General features: G+C 40.8%; 1 pseudogene; it reads left to right on the top strand.

Moving 5' to 3' along the window:
- The window catches only part of LOC113119647 (H-2 class I histocompatibility antigen, Q10 alpha chain-like), a 44,335-nt pseudogene extending 29,458 nt beyond the window's left edge, over nucleotides 1-14,877 (top strand).
- The last annotated feature ends 10,773 nt before the right edge of the window (nucleotides 14,878-25,650 follow it).

The following is a 25,650-nucleotide window of genomic DNA, read 5'->3' as shown; positions in this document are numbered from 1 at the left end:
TGACTCAAACATTGTATGTTTCAGTTTTGGCTAAAGGTGGTAAAACCGAGAAACCGAAGAGAAACAGTTCAATGTGTGAGCAGAGATGCTTTAGATGAGATGAAAATATTGTAAATTGTATTATTATTTTAAATGGGGAAAAATGTATCATTATTATGTAAATATTAATTATTACGGTCAAATTCTCTAAAAATTCAAAGTTCAGCAGAAAAAGTATTATTGAACAAAGATATATTACATTGATTTTACTTTAAAAATGAGTGAACAAAGATGCTTAAGATGTGAGCTAAAGATATCAGGAAAAACAATTATTATTTTCGATAGGAAAAAACTTGATCATCATTATTGCATAAATATTAATAAGTACCATTAAATTCTTTCAAAATACAAATAAAAAGATAAAGAATATTATAAAACAAAAGCATATTACATTCATTTTACAGAAAAAAAAGCTTTCAAGCTTTTAAAAAGAGTTCAAATGTAAAGCTACTTCAAACTTCACACTTTTTAAACTGATTCTGAAACAAAAAACTGAGACAAAGTTTTTCTTGATAGTTTTCATCTTGTTCTTCTTTTTGTAAAAAAATTAACTGGCCCTGCTTCAGCAAAAAAAAAGTGAAATGTGTGAACCGAGATCCTGTCAGGAATCATACTACAGAATCCAGTAGCGAGTAGTAGTACACTACACTACACTCAAATGGAGAAAGGCCTGTGGACGACACTGGTAATGAGTTATGGGCATACGCAACCCATGAGATATGTTGACTCCAAAAGGACGGATTCTGTGATGCTAAACATTGCAACCCTCATTCCAAATCTTGGTTGGCCTTCTCCGTCTGACCATTGCTCTGGGGATGAAACCCAGAGGAAAGACTGACATTTGCCCCCAGCAACCGACAAAACTCTCCAAAATTTGGATATAAACAGGGACCCCTGTCAGAGACCACGTCTGTCGGGAGGCCATGGATACGAAACACGTGGTCTATGACAGCAACTGCTGTCTCTCTGGCTGATGGTAATTTGGGCAGAGGGATAAAATGCGCAGCCTTCGAGAACCTGTCCACCACAATTAAAACCACCATGTTACCCTGTTAGGCAGGGAGACCTGTAATGAAACCTAGCGCAATATGTGACCAGGGTCTCGAAGGAACTGACAACGGTTGAAGGAGCCCAGCAGGAAAGCGAGTGGAAGACTTACAACTGGCACAGACCGAGCAGGCCAATACAAAACAACGAGTGTCACAAGCCATAGTTTGCCACCAGAACCGTTGCTTAATGACAAAAATGGTACGATTGACTCCTGGATGAAATGCCACCTTGGAACAATGACCCCACCGGATGACGTTGGACCGCAATTTCTCTGGCACAAATAAACGACCCGTTGGACATCCGGGCACAGGCACTACCCCATCTAAGGACATGCGTACCTTTGACTCGATCTCCCAGGTCAACATTGAAACCACACAATTATGTGGAATGATGGACTTGGGAGAAACAGAGCATTCAGATTGGTCAAAAATGCGGGACAATGCATTTGTTTGATGTTATTGGAACCTGGACGATAGGAAATGAAAAAATCGAACCGACCCGAAAAAAAGTGCCCACCGAGCCTGCCTAGAGTTAAGTAGTTTGGCGGATCTGATGTATTCAAGGTTCTTGTAGTCGGTCCAGACAATGAAAGGTACCCCAGAACCTCCAACCAATGACGCCAGTCTTGACTTGACTGCCAACAACTCTCTATTACCAATGTCGTAATTACGTTCAGCAGAAGACAAATGATGAGAATAATAAGCCCACGAATGAACCTTGCCGTCCACAGAGGAGCGTTGGGAGAGAACCGCACCTACCCCCACCTCTGACACGTCGACCTCCACCACAAACTGACGAGAGGAAGCAGGAGCAACAAGAATTGGGGCTGAAACAAAGCAGTTCTTAAGTTTAGAGAATGCAACATCAGCTGCACTAGACCACCTGAAAGTCTTCATGGTGGAGGTCAAGACTGTCAGAGGTGCGGCTAGTTGGCTATAGTTGCAAATGAAACGCCGGTAAAAATTGGCAAAGCCCAGAAACCTCTGCAGGGCCTTGCGGGAATCTGGAGTTTGCCAATTAACCACTGCCTGAATCTTGTCGGGATCCATGCGCACCCCCTCAGATGACACGATATTTTCCTAAAAAGGAACAGACTGCGCATGAAAAGTGCATTTCTCCGCCTTGACAAAAGCCCATTCTCCAACAGCCTCTGAAGCACTCGCCTGACGTGCTGAATGTGTTCCTGGAGAGACGAAGAAAAAAATCAATATGTCATCCAGGTAAACATCTATGAACTGATCAACCATCTCAGCACATCGTTAACGAGTGCCTGGAAAAGCGCGGGGGAGTTGGAAAGACCGAAAGGCATAACCAAGTATTCAAAGTGCCCCTGGGTGTATTAAACGCTGTGGCGAGTGGGGCGGGGCCGAGAGGCATGGGAACGAGGAGTGAGGCCAGGTGTAGTGATTGGAGATGAGCTGCACCTGCGCCCCACCGCTGGTATCGAGTCCCACGTAGGAGATGGAAGGATATAAAACTGGAGCGACTATAGTGAAGGACGAGAGAGGACCAGGCCTGGGACATTATTTTATGTTTTGGTTTTTATTTGCACGCACCAGTTGCCGCGAGGGGCTGGTGCGCTGTTTTGTGTTTATTTTTGTTATTAAAGTTCATTTTGATTGTGCGCCGGTTCCGCCTCCTTCTTCCCGAGGATTATGGAGATTTTATTATTACAAACACGTTTTTTCCACTCATCCCCCTTCCTGATGTGGACCAAATGATAGGCGTTACGTAGATCCAACTTGGTGAACCAAGAAACACCCTGCAGCCTCTCAAAAGCTGAAGACCTACGCGGCAAAGGATAAGTATTCTTTACCGTGATGCTGTTCAACCCTCGGTAATCAATACAAAGATGCAGGGAACCGTCCTTCTTGCACTTAAAGAAGAATCCCGCCCCTGCAGGAGAAGAGGAAGGACGGATGAGTTTGGCTGCCAGAGAACCAGTAATATATTTCTCCCTGGCCTCCCTCTCCATAGTGAAAAGAGAGTATAATCTGCCCTTAGGCGGAAACGTACCTGGTTATAAGTGTATAGCACAGTCATAAGGACGGTGCAGAGGAAGAGAATCAGCTCGGGACTTACTGAACGCTTCCTTCAGGTCGAGGTACTCCCCGGGCACGTTAGACAGATCCGCCTGCTCATCCTGCAACACAGAACAAGACACAGAAGAACACGCAGACACCAAACAAGATGCATGACAGTTCTCACTCCAAGACATGACAGAGTTCTGACACCAGTTTATGTGAGGGTTGTGCAGTGTGAGCCAGGGGTGTCCTAACACCAAAGGAGCCAATGAGTCAATGAGGAGAAAGTTAATCTCCTAAACGTGGTTACCCGACGTGATCAGACTCACCAGACTCAATAAATGTGCGTTTTGCTTGGTAATGGCGTTATACGTCATTTCATGATGACAGATGCAACGCGAAACTGTCATTATTTTTTACGCCCGCTAGAGGGCGCTTAACTTTAAAACGTAAATATAGGTCCTATATGGTCGTTTTTTGTTGGAGGACAGGCTCGATCAAAAACTTTATTGAGCTCGGTGCTGAAAGTCTGGAAAGACTCTAAACAGTCATGTCCCTGCTCCCAAACAGTGGTTCCCTACAGCGCCGCTCTTCCAGATAGTAGGGTAATGACAAAAGCCACTTTAGAATCCTCAGTGGGAAATGATGAGCACTGTAGAGAAAAAAACAAAGAGCATTTTGTCAAAAATGATCGACATAGATGTGGCTCACCAGCATAGGCAGCAGGAGGAGGCAGACGGGGCTCCGGATTGTAGACGGGACATCCGTGGGGGGAACAGTGGGTGGTGGATTAGGCGCAGTGGGCACGTGGGCAGGTTCGACTCTAAGATGTTGCAACTGCGTGGTTAATTCAGATACTTGTAACACCAAGGCCTGTATTGCTCGAAGAGAAGTCATGATCTGTTCGTCTTGTCGATCAAATCGCGCATTATTATCGTGAAGGGCTTTCTCTCAGTTCGTTTACACTCGCTGGGTCCATAACGTGGTCAGATTGTTACGTCAGGAATCATACGACAGAATCCAGTAGCGAGTAATAATAAGGTTTAATGAAAACAGTGAGTTGGCCAAACAGAATTGCTGGCAGACAACGGGCACCAAGCAGGTCCTAGGAAACACAACAACTGCAGCATAGACTCTAAGCCGGGCAGAAGAGAAATGTGATGTGCTGCTATGATCCTCAAACATAGGCAGACCAGAGTTCAAGCGGACATATAAGCTGGATCTCCGTGCAAACTAAGAGCAGGACCAGAACTGCACAGAACAAGAGATCAGAACAGAGACCGCAAACCAAACGATCTGACACTGAACATGACTGACACAGCCCTACATATAGGGCTAATAAACGAGACTGAAGGTGCGTTCCGTTCGACCGTAAGTGTACTGCCAAGTGGACTTCACAGGGTATTCCGCCATCTTAAGTGAGATTCCAATCCGAAGGGAGCGAACATGTTCAGTTCGAAGGGCACTGAGCATGGCACAGGGAATAAGGGAACATTGATACATCACTTCACAGGAAGTGGAGAGCGATTATCCCCCAACTGTCATTGCGGGCAGCACGTCATCACCAGTCAGAACGGCCGTCCTCGCTGTCTTCGTTCATATTCATTACGGATTGTAAAAAGGTATGATAATATAAAAGTGACTAGAAGCAGACGAGGCTCTGCCATTTTTCTTTATTTTACTTTATTTACCTCAGTGTTTACTATACGGCTGTGCGCAGGAAGAAGGCGCATGATGATGCAATTATATGACCATTTATTAAAAAGGGGCGGCAGTGGCTCAGTGGTTCATGTAGGTTGTCTACAAACCGGAAGGTTGGTGGTTCAATCCCCGGCTCCACCTGACCAAGTGTCGAGGTGTCCTTGAGCAAAACACCTAACCCCAGCTGCTCCTGACGAGCTGGATGGCGCCTTGCATGGCTGACACCGCAGTCGGTGTATGAATGAGTGTGTGAATGGGAGAATGTGAGGCAACTTGTAAAGTGCTTTGGATGGCCATGTGGTCTGTTGAAAGCGCTATATAAATTCAGTCCATTTACCATTACGGGGAAGTCGTGGCCTAATGGTTAGAGGGGTTGTGAGTTCTAGTCTCGGGCCGGACGGAATTGTGGGTGGGGGTACTCTCTCCACCTTCAATACCATGACTTAGGTGCCCTTGAGCAAGGCATCGAACCCCCAACTGCTCCCCGGGCGCCGCAGCATAAATGGCTGCCCACTGCTCCGGGTGTGTGCTCACAGTGTGTGTGTGTGTGTGTTCACTGCTCTGTGTGTGTGCATTTTGGATGGGTTAAATGCAGAGCACAAATTCTGAGTATGGGTCACCATACTTAGCTGAATGTCACTTCACTTTCAAAACACATATAGGCTATACAGTTAATCAAATAAGTTATTTTCATATTTGCATGACAGCAGGGCTTCAATTCTGTTAATAGTCAAGTAATGGCAGCAATTGTCAATTAAAGTGTATAATAAACATAGTTTTTCATTATATAGTACTCAATAATTTTTTTATTGTATAGTGTACATATTTTAAATGTGATTGTAAATAAAAATTAAAATATGAATGTAGTATTATATATTTATAATCATAATCCGCACGACCCCATCGGTGACTTTCTTTGATTACGTTTGCAGGGCGTTCCAAATGAGCGGTTATTGTCAGTGAAGTCCACTTCAACTGATATACCGTGCTCAGGGAGTAGGGAGCAGTGAACACTGCGTAGGGACCCTGTCGAATGGAACGCACATTGAGACTGATCTGATTGCTCGTCAGCGCAGCTGGCGCTGATAGGCAATCAGATCAGTGCAGTACACACAAAATGAGCAAGCAAACCTGCAAACTGTGACAGATCCTTTAGATGAGATGAACGTATTATAATTATTTAATTATTTAAATTGAGAAAATGTATCATAATTATTGCATAAATATGAATTACTACCACAAAATTCTCTCAAAATATCAAAAATATTATTCAGTTCATGCTTCAGTTTGATTGGACGACATCACAATATAAATCATGTTTTCTGTTTATGGTCTTTGTTATTTCATAGCAACCAGTTCACACTTTTTAAACTGCTTTATCAAGTAACAAAGTTTGTCTTCCAATATCTTTTTAAGCTAATTCTTCTTTTCTTCAAAATTGCATAAATATTAATAAGTACCATGTAATACTCTCAAAATAAAAAGACCTGATAACATCTGAGAGACTGAACACAAACACACTGAGAGACTCGCTGACCTCTGACCTTTACTCACATCCACACGCTGTTTAACGCTGCAGGAACACAACTGTAAAATAAAATACACTCTTGATTCATTACAAAAACTCAGTTTGTTTCAGGAATGTTGAAGAGCTTCAATGAAAGTCTTCCGCTGATGGAATGTTCAGATTCAAACTCCAACTGACAAAACTCAGACCTGAACTCCCAGAATCCTTCACTCTATCACTAGCGAAGCCTGAAAACTAGCCAAGGACATGTTATCAATGTGCGTAAAGATGCTAACCATGTGCTAAATCACACAAAAACAAACAAAACAGGCTAGCGGTGTGTTAAATCATGTTAGAAACATGCTAAAACTGTTATAAACACGCAAACAGAGTGCTGAAACATGCTAAAAACAAGCTGCCGAACACACACAGACTGATGTTGTGTAGAGACGAGACACTGGAGCTCAAACTGAAGAAACAAGGCGACCGAGCGTTTGAGAGTCCAGAACCAGATTCACTCCACTTTCAGAGAGAAACTACGACACAGACACGAGAAGAAACTAAAGCAGAAACGTTATAAACTTACGAGTCATAAGACGTCTTTATCTTTATATCCTGCTGGAGCTGAATCACTCGTTAATTTATAATCATGAACATTATGAGCAGATGATGTTCACTGGAGCGTGTTTGCTGTATGAACATCAGTCATTAGTTTGGTTTGAGGTGTTTGTTAACCGCCGTGTGTTTGGTGATTGATGTTATTAGTTTCTTCTCGATGTGAGAGACTGAGAGGCTTTGGCTGGACTCTGTGTGATGAAAGTCTTCTGATCGTGTGGAAAGTGTTGTGTGTGTCGTAGATATTTCAGCTTCAGTGAAGAGCTGATTGTGAAGCGTCTGATCGCAGCAGATGAACAAACACTCGCTTCTGTCATACAGACCTCATGAAGAGTTTGTCAGAAAATATGTGCTGAAAATAAAACAAAGTAAAATTTCAGATGTTCAAACTTCCAGCTTTAAAAGACAGTTCAATTTTAAAACTTCTTCAAACTTCACACTTTTTAAACTGATTCTCAAGAAACATCTAGTCCTTGTAAGAAATTAACTGCATCAATCAAAAACATCAATCTTAAATGGGTTAATGGAACAGTTAAAAGGCCAGTTTCAGATGAGCGAAGGTCACGTGTTGGAGTATAAGGAATTAAAAGCTCAGAAAAATATTGATGTGCCAATCCATGCAAAGTCTTGTAAGTAAGCATAAAAATTTTCAACCCTAAAACTGACAGGGAGCCAAAGTAAAGACTCCAAGATCGGAGTAATATGGTCTCTCTGTCATGATTCTGCCCTCGTGTCCTTGACTTTCCTCTGGTCTTGAGGCAGGATCATGACAGGCCCGTGTTTTGTGTACAAGCACATGGCCTTGTCTTTGGGCCATGTGCTTGTGTTGTCCCGTTTCCTTGCCCCGCCCCCCCCCCTGGTTTTCCTAGTTTTGCCATTATTGCTTTATCTGTCACCTGTTATGTTATGATTAGTCTCCGTATTTCTATCCCCTTGTGTTCACTGTCCTGTGCGGTTCATTGTTTCACATTGTTGCACTTTGAAGAGACGTTGTGAGTTCTGTGATTGTTTTTCTGTCGTAAGAGTTCCAGAGTGAAGAGTCTTCTGTTTATTGTTTGTTTAGACTTGTTAAGTTGTTTGTCTTTGCCCTAGTCATTGTTTTCCCCCCTTGTGGGTTTTGTTTTCCCCTTTTGTCTTCAATAAACCCTGTGTGTTGTGCATCCTGTCTGCGCTTGAGTTCATCCCTTACCTCCACGTGACAGAATGAACCGCCGAACAAAGAACTCAGCAGACAGGATGTCCTCCGAACATCAGCGACAACTGGAGTCCCATAGGCAATTCTGGTTTTCATCCCCAACTGACAAGAGGAGGGTTACCCTGCCATACTCGTCCGAGGGTGAGTGGATCCTGCAGAACTATGCCCGGCTATGGGAGAGTTTCTCCCGGGAAGAGCCGCAGGCTTCCCCCTCGAGGTCCCCACCTTCTGCCAAGCTGCCAGTGATCCCAGAGGGTCGTATCCTGGCCGTTGCAACACTGGGGGATCAGGCTCATCCCTCCCCGAATCCCGAGGCACCTTCCGCACCAATCAGTCTCTGCAAGAAGCGAGGGAGATGGTTCTCGTGGGAGTCTGCCTCGGAGTCCTCAGTGTCGAAGTCAACTCTGCCTGAGACTGCCCTACCACTACCAGTCACGGCTCTTGCTGAACTTCCCCAACCAGTCACAGATCCTGCTATTGCCTCTGCACCGCGGCCAAGGAGAAAGAGGAGGAAGAAGGGTTCTTCTGGTTCTCCGTCCCTGTCTCCTCCTGAGTCCGTGTTGCCTCTCCAACCCACTGCTGACCCTGAGAGTGCCGTTCCTGAGCATTCTGCTTTAAGCGCGGCTCCAGAGGTTGCTGCAGAGGACGCTGTTCTGAAGACTGCAGTGCAGAGGACTGTTCCTGAGATTACTTCAGTAAAGGAGGCTTCTGTACCAGCAACAGAGAGAGCTGTGTCTGAGTCAGCAGTCATGAGTGCTGAGGAGAGAGCCGCGGCCGACTCTGCTGCTGAAGCGGTGTTGCAGTCGGTTTCAGCCCGTCAAGAGATGCCAGTTGTCATTGCTGCCAAGACCCTGTCAGAATATTTGTCACGTCTAGTCCAGATCCTAGAAGTCTCTGCCAGACCTGTCTTGTTCCCAGACCACGTTCCTAAAACAGCAGTGAGCGCCGACCCCGAGCCTGCAGCAGTGAGCGTGGTTCCAGAGCAAGTTTCTGTCCATGCCGATGCAGGGTCCATAGATGTTTTGTTGAGTGTCCAGAGGTCACTCCAGTCATGTCCACAGGTGTTGTCATGTGTCCAGAAGATGTTGTCAAGTGTCCAGAGACCACTCCCCACCCTACACCACCCAGACCTGCCCGGACCCCTTGTCGTCAGCCTTCGTCCCATCCACCTAAGACTCCTGTCCCACCCACCCACCCTGGACTTCCCCCCATGAACTTTGTTGTCCCGCCTCCTCCCCGTCCTTGTTTTTTTTTTTTTTGCCACCCTATCCCTGTCATAGTGTATTCATGTTTACCTTTATTGTTATTTGTCATGTCTTGTTGGTTTGTGTCTGTGTCTCAGTCAGTCATGTCAGTCATGTCTCGTGTTTGATGTCCACTTGAGGAGCATCTGGAAGCCGCTCCTTAAGGGAGGGGTTCTGTCATGATTCTGCCCTCGTGTCCTTGACTTTCCTCTGGTCTTGAGGCAGGATCATGACAGGCCCGTGTTTTGTGTACAAGCACATGGCCTTGTCTTTGGGCCATGTGGTTGTGTTCTCTCATTTCCTTGCCCCGCCCCCCTTGTTATCCTAGTTTTGTCATTATTGCTTTACCTGTGTCACCTGTTATGTTATGATTAGTCTCCCTATTTCTATCCCCTTGTGTTCACTGTCCTGTGCGGTTCATTATTACACATTGTTGCACTTTGAAGAGACGTTGTGAGTTCTGTGATTGTTTTTCTGTCGTAAGAGTTCCAGAGTGAAGAGTCTTCTGTTTATTGTTTGTTTAGACTTGTTAAGTAGCTTTTGACGCCCCCACCAACAAGGCATTACAATAATCAATCCTGGTAAACACAAAAGTGTTTATCAACCTTTCAGCAACAGCAAATGACAACATTGGACATAGTCTGGCAATATTTTTAAGATGAAAAAGGAAGTTTTAACAGTGTTTTGAACATGTGGCCCCAAAGTTAGATTTGAATGGAAAATCACCACTAAATTCTTTGTATTATATTTTAGATTTTACTGAAAATAAACAAATTACATTTCAGGTGTTCAAACTTCAAGCTTTTAGCCAGCTATGTTTCAGCTTAGTTTCCGCCAACCCTGGGTTTTCGGTACTATGAAAGTAGCTCGGCTTTAATCGGTGTTCGTTGCCATGGTACCTTATGCTGCACGGCTAACCTGCTCCGGGACAGGTTATGTTCTGGATTAGAGATTTCAAACTGAAGGTGAACCAATCAGATGTGAAAGAAGTGACACATGTCTGACACAAAGACACTCCCCCAGTTTATCTTGCTCTAAATTAAAGGTCACTAATGCAAAAAAATAAAAATAAAATAGAAGTCTGGCTTTAATGATAATTACTGAGTCATTTTAGGATTAATATAATTATTGTGATTCATATTATCATTATTATTATTTATCATTTACACAAAAGCAATTTTAGTTTAACAGTTATTAGTTATTTTAAATAATTTTAAATAAATATTAATGTATACAGATCATGTAATATAAAAAAGTTGTAGTATCAAAAGATTGCACTATTTAAAAAATACAAAATCTGACCTTACATGTTCGAGTCTCTATATATTTTTAAATGTATAAACTAATTTAACAAGTTTCACTTGTCACTGCACTGAAAGAGCAAGATTATTTACTTTATTTGTCCTCCTTTATTTTTTATATGATTTTTAAATTTGTCATATTGTTCCATCTCCTAACCTTAGGCAAAACATTTAACCTTTACTTTTGAATCTCGCTGGGTCTCTCGCGAGAAGTAAATCAAACTTGCTTTGTGTTGCAAGGCTTGTGATTGGCTGTTTACCAGTGATGTCACACATTCATGTGCACGCGCTCCACAAACTCAGGATCAAAGCCTGAATTGACAAAGAAATTTGATGAACAGCATCATGGTACTAACAAAGCAGGATTGGAGAGGTTTGGATTTGTCAATTCAAAACTAATCCTGTAAGTCTGAATTTGTTCAGCTACCATCATGGTACAGGCCCCTGTTCTTGTTCTCTTATCATAATAAATTTAGTCAGTAAACTCACAACTGAAATATTAATACTTTACTTTTTTAATATAGAATGGATGTTAAAAAACAAAAATATGTTCAGTCATATTTGTTTGATTCTGATTCAAACATGTTTCTGACTGCTGGTTTTATTCTGACTGTATTCACTGTCTCTCTTCATCAGGTGTGCACACTTTCCAGCAAATGTACGGCTGTGATTGGGATGATCAGACTGGAGAAATAAAAGGGTTTCGTCAGTTTGGTTATGATGGAGAGGACTTTCTGTCTCTGGATCTGAAGGAGATGAGATGGATTTCTGCAGTGCCACAAGGATTCAGCACCGTACAGAAGTTGAACAATGACAGAGCTCTTCTTGAGAGTGACAGAAATTACTTCAGCACTGTGTGCATCGAGTGGTTGAAGAAGTATCTTCAGTATGGAAAGAAAACAGGTAAATCAGATCTTATCCAGCAGCAGAAATATGAATATATAGCCATGCATGTTTTGTTAAACAGTCTTTTACACTAGAAATGTATTCTTTCTTTCAGAGATTGTTTTGATCAAAGAAAAACAGATCATGTGTTTTGTTTATAGAAATTAATAATAAAGACTATCTTTAAAGTGATTGCTGAACAGGTTCAGAAGCAGCATGTTCATCTAAACCTGTTAAATTGAGGAACTTGATAGAAAAGTATAAACTGATGCAGGTCTGATGTGTTTTAGTGGCTAAAGCTCAGTTCATTTATAACAGTTAGGCTCTTATTACTAAAGATTTTATTAAATTAATGTTTGTTGAAACCACATCAACTGGTAGCTTTGAGTTTGCTGATCAGAGCCCTGTAAGCCATGAATTATCATTACTGGACCCTCAAGGGACACTTAACCCCAGGTTATTATTTTCATAAACACAACAGGTAAAAGATTGCCTGTGTATTTAGTGACTAGATGACAGTTAGCGGTCTCTCTCTGGACTGCAGTAAGAGCAGCAGAACAGATCTGATTTGACTAAAGCCTGGATAAAGATTTGTATAACATACTCATATAAGATGAATCTGATCTTCCTGATGTTAAAGAGCACAGATCCACATCAACAGAGACTCATAATGAAGTCTGTAGTATTTACTGTCGGGGTCCTGTCTGAACTAGAGGACATTAATGTGCTGTTAAGACTGTCAAAATGGGTTTGTTTGCCAAATTACACTGGCTAGAATGACAAGGAGATCTGTTTGAGATGTTTTTTTTAATTGAGTTATTATTAGCAGTAGTGAAAGTTTAGGAAAGGTTGCAGAGAAAGGACATCAGCTCCTCCTGGAGAGAGTTTTCCAGCATCTGTTCCAGCACACTTCAACCTCTATCTGACATTATACAGAGAACTCACTGAAGACCAGTCTTCACAGACAGTGTGCTGTGGGTTTATAGAGGACTTGATTGGGAAGACATTTGAATTTAAGATCACTTGAATTCAATCTCTCTCTCTCTCTCTCTTCAGTCTCTCCTCAGGTGTCTGTGCTGAAGAAGTCTTCCTCGTCTTCAGTCAAGTGTCATGCTACAGGTTTTTTACCCCAAAGAAGTAACAATCTCCTGGATGAAGAACGACCAAGATCTTCATGAGGATGTGGATCTTGGTGAACTTCTTCCCAATGAGAACGGGACCTTTCAGAAGATGAGCGAACTCAGAGTTACTCCTGAAGAGTGGAAGAACAACAAGTTCATCTGTGTGGTGCATCACAAGGGTGAAACCATCAGAAAGATCCTGACAGAGACAGAGATCAGGACTAACCCGGGTAAGAGAAATTAGAAGAGTGAACAACAAATATTGACTCTCCTGTGTTTAACCTCAAACTATATTAAGTCTATTAACAAGGACATTTATTGAAAAATACATAAAAATTGAAACAATTACAATGGTGTGGTGACCCATACTCAGAATTCGTGCTCTGCATTTAACCCATCCAAAGTGCACACACACAGAGCAGTGAACACACACACACACACACACACCCGGAGCAGTGGGCAGCTATTTATGCTGCGGCGCCCGGGGAGCAGTTGGGGTTCGATGCCTTGCTCAAGGGCACCTAAGTCGTGGTATTGAAGGTGGAGAGAGAGCTGTACATGCACTACCCCCACCCACAATTCCATCCGGCCCGAGACTAGAACTCACAACCTTCGATTGGGAGTCCGACTCTCTAACCATTAGGCCACGACTTCCCTGTAAAGGTGTCAGCAGAGGATGGAAGCTCTCACTACATGCCTGCATACAGTGTATTCAGAACATATTCTGACCCCCTTCACTTTTTAAATGTTGTTATATTGCAGCCTTATACTACGATAGTTTATATTGTTTCTCACTGATCCACACTCAGTACCCCATAATGACAAAGTGAAAATAGAATTTTAGAAATGTCTGTAAATGTATTACATATAAAAAAACCTGAAATATCTAGTTTACTGTATACAGTAGGTATAAATGTCTTTAAAGTTTCTTGTTTCTTACATGAATGTTGTTGGCTTTAATATTACATTAGAGTCAGTAAAATATTTGACATGATTTTAATTAGATTTATTTGCAATTTTAACAGAGGTATACACACTTTCAATACCCCCTGTATATTTAATTCTTGACATCATTCATTTACACTTGCGTAATAGCATATACTGAATCACACCTCCATTATCATAGTTATGCTCTTTGAATAATCCTTTTATATCTTCTGACTCAACAGGGGCACCTGATCCATTCGGTGTTATCTTCGGTGTTATTGCTGTCATCCTGTTGGCTGTATTTGCAGTCATTGGGTTTTTAGTGTACCGCAAACAGAGTAAGATCCAAACTCAGATCTATTTTATTTTGGATAAAACAAAGTAAAATAAAAATGCAAATATTATGTTATTTTGACATTATACATTGTGCTGTGTGACAGATTATAGCTGCCCATTCAATCAAAGCACTGTAGAGCGAACAATCACCACAAATACACAAACCTACACTACTAGCACTGGTACCACGAAAACAAACATAAGTGAACAAGAGAAGGTATGTTAAAACAATTTTCTGAAATATATCACATTATATTAATCACTCAGTCCAGTGTTTTAATGGAGGGAAAATGTGAAAACAACTTACAGCTTAACATGTTATTAATGTCCTCATTATTTATTTGAAAATTTTTTTTTTAATTCATTCATTAATTTAAAATAACGTCTAAAAGTTTATTTCTTGAGTAATATCACACCTGCAATTATACCTTTATACTTAATATAGGTGTTTATGCTTTGTTTCAATGTTTTGTATTGGTAAATAATGACTGAACTTACAGTAAACATTTGTCATTGCTTTTCAGGCTCTAATTCAGAAGAAAGTAAGTATAATGAAATCTGTATTTGATAAATACTCTTTAGTAGCACACTATAGCCATATACATGTATAAAGAGTTGGTAGTGATTAACCATTCAATTTTTAAAAAAGATGAAACTTTTATTGTAATTAAAACATACATTAATACTATATTATTATATGTCTATATTGCTGTCCCAATCTAAATTGTTAAATATTGTAACAATGCTTTAAAATAAACATTTTCTGTTGCAGCCTGATGATGGTGATTCTAGCAGCTCCAGTCTTACAGGACAGCGTAAGTGTGTTTTACTACAGTTTGTCTCAGTCAAGAGAGATAACAAGTATATAATACTGTATATACTTTTGTGTCATTTCAGGAGACACAAGATGACAGAGAGAACTGAAGCTGATAACTGATGCTCACCTCTTCTCTTTGTACAGTAATAATAGGGTCCTAGGGTTTGTCATTGTTTTCTTGTTTTACATTCATTCAGTTGTAAATATATACATATAAAACCACATAACAGGTGATTGAAATTACAAGTACTATGTAAGGTTTTGTAGTGTTGACCCCAAAAGAGTATATAATCCTTCTGTCAACCAGAATGACAATATTATGGCCTAAACATACAAACCTCATTTTGTTACATACAAAAAACATGTTACATGTCCCACCAGAGACAGTAATATATTGGATCACTGTTACACCACAATAAAGGATGCATATCACTCTGTTCCACGAGCAGCTTTGGGACGTTCGGATCACTGTCTGGTTCATCTTATACCGTCCTACAGGCAGAAACTTAAATCTGCTAAACCTGTAGTAAGGACTGTGAAGAGATGGACCAGCGAAACAGAGCAGGATTTACAATCTTGTTTTGACCTCACTGATTGGAGTGTTTTTGAAGCTGCTACCACCGATCTGGACGAACTCACAGAGACTGTAACATCCTATATTAGTTTTTGTGAGGATATATGCATTCCTACCAGGACTTATTTAACATTCAACAATGATAAGCCATGGTTTACAGTAAAACTCAGACATCTTCGTCAGGCCAACGAGGATGCCTACAGAAATGGGGACAGAGTCTTGTACAATCAGGCCAGGGACACGCTGAACAAAGAGATTAGAGTGGCTAAAAAGACCTACAGTCCTCGGCCTCATCCAGGACTGTGATGAGTCTGCTTACAGACAAGAGGTTGAGCAGCACTGTGACTGCAGTGGAGTCATTCAGGTTCCTGGGAACCACCATCTCTCAGGACCTGAAGTGGGACAATCACATTGACTGCATTGTGGAAAAGGCCCAACAAAGGTTGTACTTCCTTCGCCAGCTGAGGAAGTTTAACCTGCCACAGGAGCTGCTGAAACAGTTCTACTCAGCCGTCATTGAGTCTGTACTGTGTACTTCAATAACTGTCTGGTTTGGTACAGCAACAAAATCAGACATCAGAAGACTACACAGAACTGTTCGGACTGCTGAAAGGATTATTGGTGCTCCCCTGCCCACCCTTCAAGAACTGTATACATCCAGAGTGAGGAAAAGGGCTCAGAAAATCACTCTGGATCCCTCACATCCAAGTTACCCCATCTTTGAATTTTAGCCATCTGGCCGGCGCCTCAGAGCCGCAAACACCAGAACAGTCAGGCACAAGAACAGTTTCTTTCCCCAGGCAATCTACCTCATGAACAGTTAAATGTTCCCCACTTATGATTATGCAATAAAAATGTGCAATATCCTTATATTTATTTGTTACTCCTCCATCCTAGTACATCCCTGCATCTCAATCAATCCTATTCCATTATCATTTATAGCACAATTATTTATACACTTATTTATTTGCCAAATTTTTCTTAATGTTTTTGTCTGTGTGTTCTTGTCTCTGTGTACTGGAAGCTTATGTCACTAAAACAAATTCCTTGTATGCGCAGGCATACTTGGCAATAAAGCTCTTTCTGATATCTGATTCTGATTCATTTGTTCTGTTTAGAAACAATCCTTCATTCAGAAGAACATGAAATAATTTTACCTGTGAAGTCAGGTAAAATTAGTAGATTCTCAGTGAAGCACTCTTTTAAAGTGATTACGTCTCAGACGATGTACTTGTAAATTTATAAAAACATGTCAAGGGTCATTAAGGGATATTGCACTTGGTTGCTGTACTTATTTTCAAGTTTTTATAACATGTATACTTAAAATTATATTTTCATTTCAGGAATGTTGTACTTTTAGACATTAAAGAATGCTTTTCTGAAAGAAAGAAAAAATCAACTCTGCAGTTCATCATTAATTAAGGAGCCCCGCACATGACATGCAAGAAGAAATTAATAAATTGTGTGCACAATTTACTAATTCGTTCCCTCAATGTACTAAAACATGCACACAATTACGATTGCGTTCCCTCGATTTACTATCGCGTTTTAATAAAATGTATTTATTTTTTCTTGCATGTCATGTGTGGTGCTCCGTAATTATTTAAGTTTTATGTCTTAATGTTAAATTAAGAGCCCACCCGCTTCTAATGTTATCACTCGACTGAATGTGCATTATCAATTTTTATCAGCTCATAGATATAAGCCAGAAGGGGTCTGCTGCATCTACTGGAAGCCTCAGAAAGCTGTTATCTATGGTGGCCCAGTAGTGCACAACACAAGGCCATTAAAAAAGTAAACACAAGTTCACAACACAACTACAGTATTACACAACAGAATGGAAGTGCTCCCGACCACTAGGGGATAGTGTTGACGGTTAAACCAATATTTCCTCGTGACACCACTCGAGATTCTCAAAGTGATTAATATTTGGTAACTTAATGTGTAATTGATTTTTAAATGAAAAAACTGTTTTTATTTTATGTTTTGATCAATCAATCTTAATGTATCGATTCATGAATCGAGCACAAAATAAATAAATAATATTTTCAATTTACTATGTGTTTCCAGATCCCTACTATCACTACCACTCACAAACCACACGTCACACAATGTCGACAGTCTTGTAAACAAAGCCGATTTCATTTCTTCTATTATTAGTCATTCAAAGCTTAATCTCATGGCCCTAACAGAGACCTGGATCAAACCAGATGACACTGCTACACCTGCAGCACTCTCCGATAATTTCTCTTTTTCCCACTCCCCCCGTTTGACTGGAAGAGGTGGAGGTACTGGTCTGGTCATCTCTAATGATTGGAAATTTAATCCTTTACCATCTTTGGGTATCAACAACTCTTTTGAATCTCATTCAGTTACTGTTACCTACCTGTTTAAAATACATTTTGTAGTTGTCTATCAAACCCCAGGACCACTGGGTAACTTTTTGGATGAATTAGATGTGTTGCTCTCAACCTTTTCTGAGAATGGTACTCCCCTAGTTATGCTTGGAGATTTCAACATCCACCTAGATAAACCTCTGTTTGCCGATTTCCACACTCTGCTTGCCTCTTTTGATCTCAACCGAGTTTCAACTACTGCTACTCACAAATCAGGCAACCAACTGGACCTTATTTATACACGACACTGCTCTACTGATCATGTTCTGGTTACTCTACTGCACACGTCGGATCACTTCCTCCTCACTCTTAACCTCAACATGATCCCTGACACATCACTTACCCCTACTTATGTCATCTTTCGACGTAACCAACGCACAGTTTCACCTTCCCGGCTATCTGCAATGGTTTCATCTTCACTTCCTTCCCTTAAACTGTTTGCTACTTTGGATGCTAACAGTGCTACTGATACTTTCTGCTCCACTCTTTCATCTTGTTTAGACACTGTATGCCCCTTATCTTCCAGGCCAGCCCGTAACATCCCTTCTGCCCCTTGGTTATCTGATGTTCTACGCGAACACCGTTCTAAGCTTAGAGCTGCTGAAAGGGTGTGGCGCAAGTCAAAAAATACTACTGACCTTAATGTGTATCAGCCACTTCTATCTTCTTTCTCTGCTAATGTCTCCACTGCTAAAATTACATACTACCATAAAAAAATTAACAATTCGTCTATCTCTCGCATTCTTTTTAAAACATTTTCCTCACTTCTTTGACCTCCTCCTCCCCCTCCTGTTTCATCTCTAATAGCTGACGACTTTGCGACGTTTTTCATTAATAAAATTAAACACATTAGTGCACAATTTTCCACACCACAATCAGTCAAGCTAATATCACCAGCAAACTTACGCTCATTTACATCCTTCTCTTCACTCTCCGAGGCAGAAGTCTCAAAACTCATCTTTTCTAATCACCCTACTACTTGACCGCTTGATCCTTTTCTATCTCATCTCCTTCATGCCATTTCTCCTGCAGTTGTACCTGCATTCACTCACATCATCAACACTTCCCTCCACACTGGTGTTTTCCCTCATAATTTAGACATGCACGTATTACTCCACTACTTAAGAAACCCAACCTCAACCCATCTCTTTTAGAGAACTACAGACCAGTTTCCCTTCTTCCTTTCATTGTAAAAACACTTGAACGAACTGTGTTCAACCAAGTCTCTACATTTCTCACACACAACAACATCCTTGACAGCAACCAATCTGGCTTCAGAAGTGGACATTCAACTGAGACGACCTTGCTCTCAGTTGTTGAAGCTCTAAGACTGGCAAGAGCAGAATCCAAATCTTCAGTACTTATCCTGCTTGATCTGTCCGCTGCTCTTGACACGGTTAACCACCAGATCCTTCTATCAATCCTACTGGCAAAAGGCATTTCAGGAACCACACTTCAATGGTTTGAGTCTTACCTATCAGATACTGTAGGTCCTTCAAAGTATCTTGGAGAGTTGAGGTGTCCAAGTCACAACATCTATCTACTGGGGTGCCTCAGGGCTCAGTTCTTGGACCACTTCTCTTCTCTGTCTACATGGCATCATTAGGTTCTGTCATTCAGAAACATGGCTTTTCATACCACTGCTATGCTGATGACACTCAACTCTACCTTTAATTCCATCCTGATGATCTGACGGTAGCTATTCGCATCTCAGCTTGTCCAACAGATATTTCTTCCTGGATGATGGACCATCACCTTCAACTCAACCTTGCCAAGACAGAACTGTTTGTGATTCCAGCAAACCCATCGTTTCATCACAATTTCACCATCAAGTTAGGCACATCAACCATAACTCCTTCAAAAACAGCTAGAAGCCTTGCAGTTATGATTGATGATCAGCTGACTTTCTCAGACCACATTGCTAAAACTGTCAGATCCTGCAGATTTGCTTTCTTCAACATCAAAAAGATCAGGCCCTTTCTTTTGGAACATGCTGCACAACTCCTTGTTCAAGCTCTTGTTCTGTCCAGGCTGAACTATTGCAATGCCCTCTTGGCAGGTCTTCCAGCCAATTCTATGAAACCTTTACAATTAATCCAGAACGCGGCAGCAAGATTAATTTTTAATGAGCCAAAAAGAATACACGTCACACCTCTGTTTTTTCAGTTTGCACTGGCTACCAATAGCTGCTCGCATAAAATTCAAGGCATTGATGTTTGCCTACAAATCTACCACTGGCTCTGCACCCATTTACCTAAATTTGTTACTTCAGACTTATGTGCCTTCTAGAAGCTTGCATTCTGCAAGTGAACGTTGCTTGATTGTGCCATCCCAAAGAAGCACAAAGTCACTTTTACGGACTTTTAAATTAAATGTTCCCTCCTGGTGGAATGACCTCCACAACTCAATCTGAGCAGCTGAGTCCTTAGCCATCTTCAAGAATCGGCTTAAAACACATCTCTTCCATCGTTTATTGACCCTCTAACTTTAACACTCACTATTCTAATTCTATTCTTTAAAAAAAAATCTAACTACTCTTCTAATCTTTTTGTATTCTATTTTCTTTTCATTTATTATGCAATTGTACAGTATCTAACTCTGGGGGATACTGTGAATAAGCTAAAGTCCCAAAAAGTCGGAGTGTTCCTTTAAAGGTTATAATTATTGGTAACACTTTACAAAGTGTCAAGGGTCATTAGTTAATATTAGTTAACTACTTTAGTTAACATGAACTAAGAAGGAACAATACTTATACAACATTTATTAATCTTAGTTAATATTAATTTAAACATTTACTAATGCATTATTAAAATTAAAAGTTTGTTGAAGTTTGCAGTTTTAGTTTATACACTGAACTAACAATGAACAACTGTGTTTTTATTAACTTATTAACTCTATTTTTTTTAAACTAACATTAACAAAGATTGATACATACTGTAATAAATGTATTCATGTTAGTTAATACATTAACTAATGTTAAGAAATTACACTTTATTGTAAAGTGTTGCCTAATTATCACAGTTTGGTTACAACCGAGGTGGAACTACAAAAAAACTCTGTAACACAATATAGAGTACATCAAACGAAGTCTTACATTGATGAGAACTTATTTAACTATCAACAAGACACGGTTCACCTCAAAAATCAGGCCAAAGTGGATGCCTACAGGAGTGGAGACAGAATCTGGTACAATGAGGCCAGAAACACACTGAATAAGGAGATCAGAGCGGCTATGAGAAATACTCTAAAAAGCTTGAAAAACAGTTTTCAGCCAATTACTCTGCTTCAGTGTGGAAAGGCCTGAAAGACATCACATACTTCAAGACAACATCACCCAGCACTGTGGAGCATCAACAACTTGCTGAAGACATAAATGAGTTTTACTGTAAATTTTAAAACTCTCGGTCTCACACAGGGGCGTCATGCACTCATCATTTTTGAGGGGGCACAAGTGTGTGTGTGGGGGGGGGGGGTTGTCATGTGACTCACAGCAACCACAAAAGCATATTGACTAATTATTATTAAGCATTATTTGTTTATGTTCATTTTTATTAGAAACATTCCCAGACACATGAACTATAGTCAGGTCAAGTCACCTTTATTTTTATAGTGCTTTAAACAAACAAACAAAACAAATATTTTTTCAAAGCAACTGAACAACCTTCATTAGGAAAACAGTGTGTCAATAATGCAAAATGATAGTTAAAGGCAGTTCATCATTGAATTCAGTGATGTCACCATCTCTGTTCAGTTAAATAGTATCTGCAATCGTTTGCAATCAAGTCAATGATATCACTGTAGATGAAGTGACCCCAACTAAGCAAGCCAGAGGCGACAGCGGCAAGGAACCGAAACTCCATCGGTGACAGAATGGAGAAAAAAACCTTGGGAGAAACCAGGCTCAGTTGGGGGGTCAGTTCTCCTCTGACCAGACGAAAACCAGTAGTTCAATTCCAGGCTGCAGCAAAGTCAGATTGTGCAGAAGAATCATCTGTTTCCTGTGGTCTTGTCCTGGTGCTCCTCTGAGACAAGGTCTTTACAGGGGATCTGTATCTGGGGCTCTAGTTGTCCTGGTCTGCGCTGTCTTTCAGGGATGTAGAGGTCCTTTCTAGGTGCTGATCCACCATCTGATCTGGACACAGACTGGATCTGGTGGCCACGGTGACCTCGGAACAAGAGAGAAACAGACTAATATTAGCGTAGATGCCATTCTTCTAATGATGTAGCAAGTACATAGGGTGTTATGTGAAGTGTTTCCGGTTCCAGTTTACCTAATTAATGCAGCCTAAAAATCCTTTAACGGATTTGGATATTAAAAGCATATTAGTATGTTATGTGTATGCCAGGTTAAAGAGATGGGTCTTTAATCTAGATTTAAACTGCAAGAGTCTATCTGCCTCCCGAACAATGTTAGGTAGGCTATTCCAGAGTTTAGGCGCCAAATAGGAAAAGGATCTGCCGCCCGCAGTTGATTTTGATATTCTAGGTATTAACAAATTCCTGAGTTTTGAGAACGTAGCGGACGTAGAGGAGTTTAATGTAAAAGGAGCTCATTCAAATACTGAGGTGCTAAACCATTCAGGGCTTTATAAGTAATAAGCAATATTTTAAAATCTATACGATGTTTGATAGGGAGCCAGTGCAGCGTAGACAGGACCGGGCTAATATGGTCATACTTCCTGGTTCTAGTAAGAACTCTTGCTGCTGCATTTTGGACTAGCTGTAGTTTGTTTACCAAGCGTGCAGAACAACCACCCAATAAAACATTACAATAATTTAACCTTGAAGTCATAAATGCATGGATTAACATTTCTGCATTTGACATGGAGAGCATAGCACATCAAAGTCTGTGTGCATTGAATTTATTTAATACATGAGTTTCATAATTTGATTTGAATTACTGAAATAAATGAATTTCATTCTAATTTATTGAGATGCACCTCTACATTAAAACTACTAAAATAGCTCTAATACACGTATTTTGGTCTTTCTAGTACAGTGATCTCCACTATGTGACTCATCGGGTCAACATTAGTAGAAACAGTGAATGTAAAACTGGAGCGGATTTGAGGAGGTCACATGGTTTCTCTTAATAGAGTGCAGGACATGGGTCACAGGGAAACAATCTCTTACTGTCTGTTGTAGCGTGGTAACAAGAGATAGCCAAACCTGTATAGCCGGTTTAGTTAGATTCATTATGTACAGCGCCTCACACATAGCATGCAGAAAAAATTTGAATTTGAATTTATTTTTATTTGATCAGGGACAATGCACAGAAAAAACATTAGTCTAAAAAAGAAGAGATGTCATGTGCCAGGTTATAGAAAAAAATGCTAATTTCCACCCGCAGTCGCTGGACAGGTAGATGTTATAGGCCCTACGTACAAAAGTTCATAAAACATATACAGAATAATACATAAAATCATTACTTCACTCACATCATAAAAACACACTCCACTTCAGGAATCTATCACTCACTCACTCACTCAGAATTTACATAGTTCATATCACAGTCAATTCAGTGCGTACAGGTTTGCTTTAATAATAACCACTGTTTGGTCAGGCGTGTAAATGTACTATAGTTTGTGCATGAAGAATATTCCAAAGGTTCGCTGCTTTATAAAAGAATGATTGTTGACCATATGATTCTACGTTTTGGAGCGCTGCACTCTCCTCTGACTGTCGACCGTGTGGCTCTAGAAATTCTCTCCGAATTTAATGTGACAAATTTTCTCAAAGGGGGAGCAGCGATGTTATGGATAATTTTAATAAAGCAGAATTTTGATTATATTTAATACGTTTTTTCAAAACTCAAAATGTTATATTTACTTTGTACTTGACAGTGATGGTACTGGCGAGGCTTTTTATCATGGATTTTTATGGCCCTTTTATATAATGATTCAAGTAATTTTAACGATGTTTTACAAGCCTGAGACCCAATAGACATGCAATACAGAAGATGTGGAACAATCATAGTGTTGAGGTATATATTTGAGGCTTCCGTAGTTAATGAATTTCTAATATGTTTATAGTTCATCAAATTAAATTTCAATTTATTACTAAGATTTTTTATGTGACTTTTAAAACCAAGGTTCGAATCAAGTATTAGACCTAAATATTTTGTTTCATTTACATTTTTAATTGTTTGTCCATTTACTTGAATTTCTTGAGTTACTTGTAATTTACGTTTATTTGAAAAAAACATTGAGACCGTTTTATCAACGTTTAAGGTCAGACCATTGTGCAACTTTTTGCATCTCTTTTGATAATTTGTCAGCAACCTCCAGCTCGTTTTCCCCAGAAGTGAAGATAACCGTATCATCAGTGTACATGATTATGTACACTGTAGGGAGGTCATTTATATAGATGCTAAAAAGCAAGGGTCCCAAAATAGACCCTTGCGGCACTCCCATCGAAGTGGCTCTGAATGCAGATTGGATGTTATTCACTTGTACACACTGATGTCGGTCGCTTAAATAAGATCTTATCCAATTTTGGGTGTGCTCAGAGATACTATATTGATTTAATTTACTGTAAAGTATCTGGTGATTGACAGTATCAAAAGCTTTACGCAGATCAAGGAAGACTGCTCCCACCACCCTTCCCGATCCACATATGCCCTGATAGTTTCCAGGAAGTAACAACAGGCAGAGTCTGTTGAGTATTTCCATCTGAAACCAATTTGCATTGGATTTAAAAAGAGCTTGTGATTCAATGTGGGTGGTAAGTTGCTCTGCCACTGTCTTCTCGAGCACTTTTGACGCAGCTGGGAGGATGCTTATTGGACGATAATTGTTCAAGTCTTGTTTGTTCCCAGACTTAAATATCGGAGGGACAACCGCAGGTTTTAAGGCTGCTGGAAAATTACCCTCACTCAGGGGCGTCGCTAGGCCCTTTTTAGGGGGGCTTCAGCCCCCCTAAACTTATGCACGGCCCCCCTAAAAATTATTTGATTAATTAATTAGTGATCGCTTCAGTCCCCTTTAAAATCTCATTTGAGACGGTGGCAAGCTGCATCAAGTTCCGGCTCCTCCCCTTATCTGAGTCTGCATGGATTCAGCGCGTGTTTCAATCCACAGGGGCGCCGAGCAGAGCGAACATCAGACAGTACAAGGTGTGTGTGTGTGTGTGTGCGCGTGTGTGTGTGCGTGCGTGTGTGCGTGTGGTGTGTGTGTTCTCGCATCCAATACCAGTACGTCTTCGCTGCGTTCACTTTCAGCCTTTATCACAGTGTGACAGATTTTTTTTTTCTTCCAACAAAAAATGAAGCGATTAACACCCATGAAAACATACTTTAGAAAACGATCATGATTTTGTCACGCCCCCGGGCTGATCTGTCTGTTTTTCCCCTTAGTGTGTGTTGTTTACACTTACCATGTGCTTCTGTGTCACCGTGGTGCCCGTCTCCGCCCTCTTGTTTCATTATTATCTTGTTATTGGTCACCATCACCTGCTCTGCATTATGATAATCACTCCTTCTCTATTTAGTCTCCTCATGTGTGCTGTCTGTTGTCAGATCGTCGAGTTGTTCGTCCATGTCTCAACTTTATCCACATCTCTTGTTTAGCCTACACAGAGATCGTGCCCGTTTTGTTTTCATCCTCTAGTTTGTTTGTTTTCTCCCACTTCCTCCTGCTTTCAGGCAGCGCTACTCTCCAGCCTTCCGTGTTAGAGCTCACCGATCGCTGTCACTCCTCTTCGTCGCCGCGCCACACACGCCACCAGTTCCCCGCCTCAACAGCGCCCCCGCCTCCCTGTCAGTTTGTCCGGGCATTGCATCAGAGGATTTCCAAGTGGAATTCGTCCAGGAGGCTCTTTTGGATCTGCTCCAGACTGCCCTGTTCCTGGATAGTTTTTTGTTAATTTTTTATTTTTTTTTTCCTCTGTCCTTTGGAATTAAGCCATCTAATAAACTGAC

The sequence above is a fragment of the Carassius auratus genome, chromosome 19 (assembly GCF_003368295.1).
Source record: "Carassius auratus strain Wakin chromosome 19, ASM336829v1, whole genome shotgun sequence".
Lineage (NCBI taxonomy): Eukaryota > Metazoa > Chordata > Actinopteri > Cypriniformes > Cyprinidae > Carassius > Carassius auratus.
The sequence above is the reverse complement of the archived record's forward strand: the minus strand, read 5'-3'. Positions and strand labels throughout refer to the sequence as shown.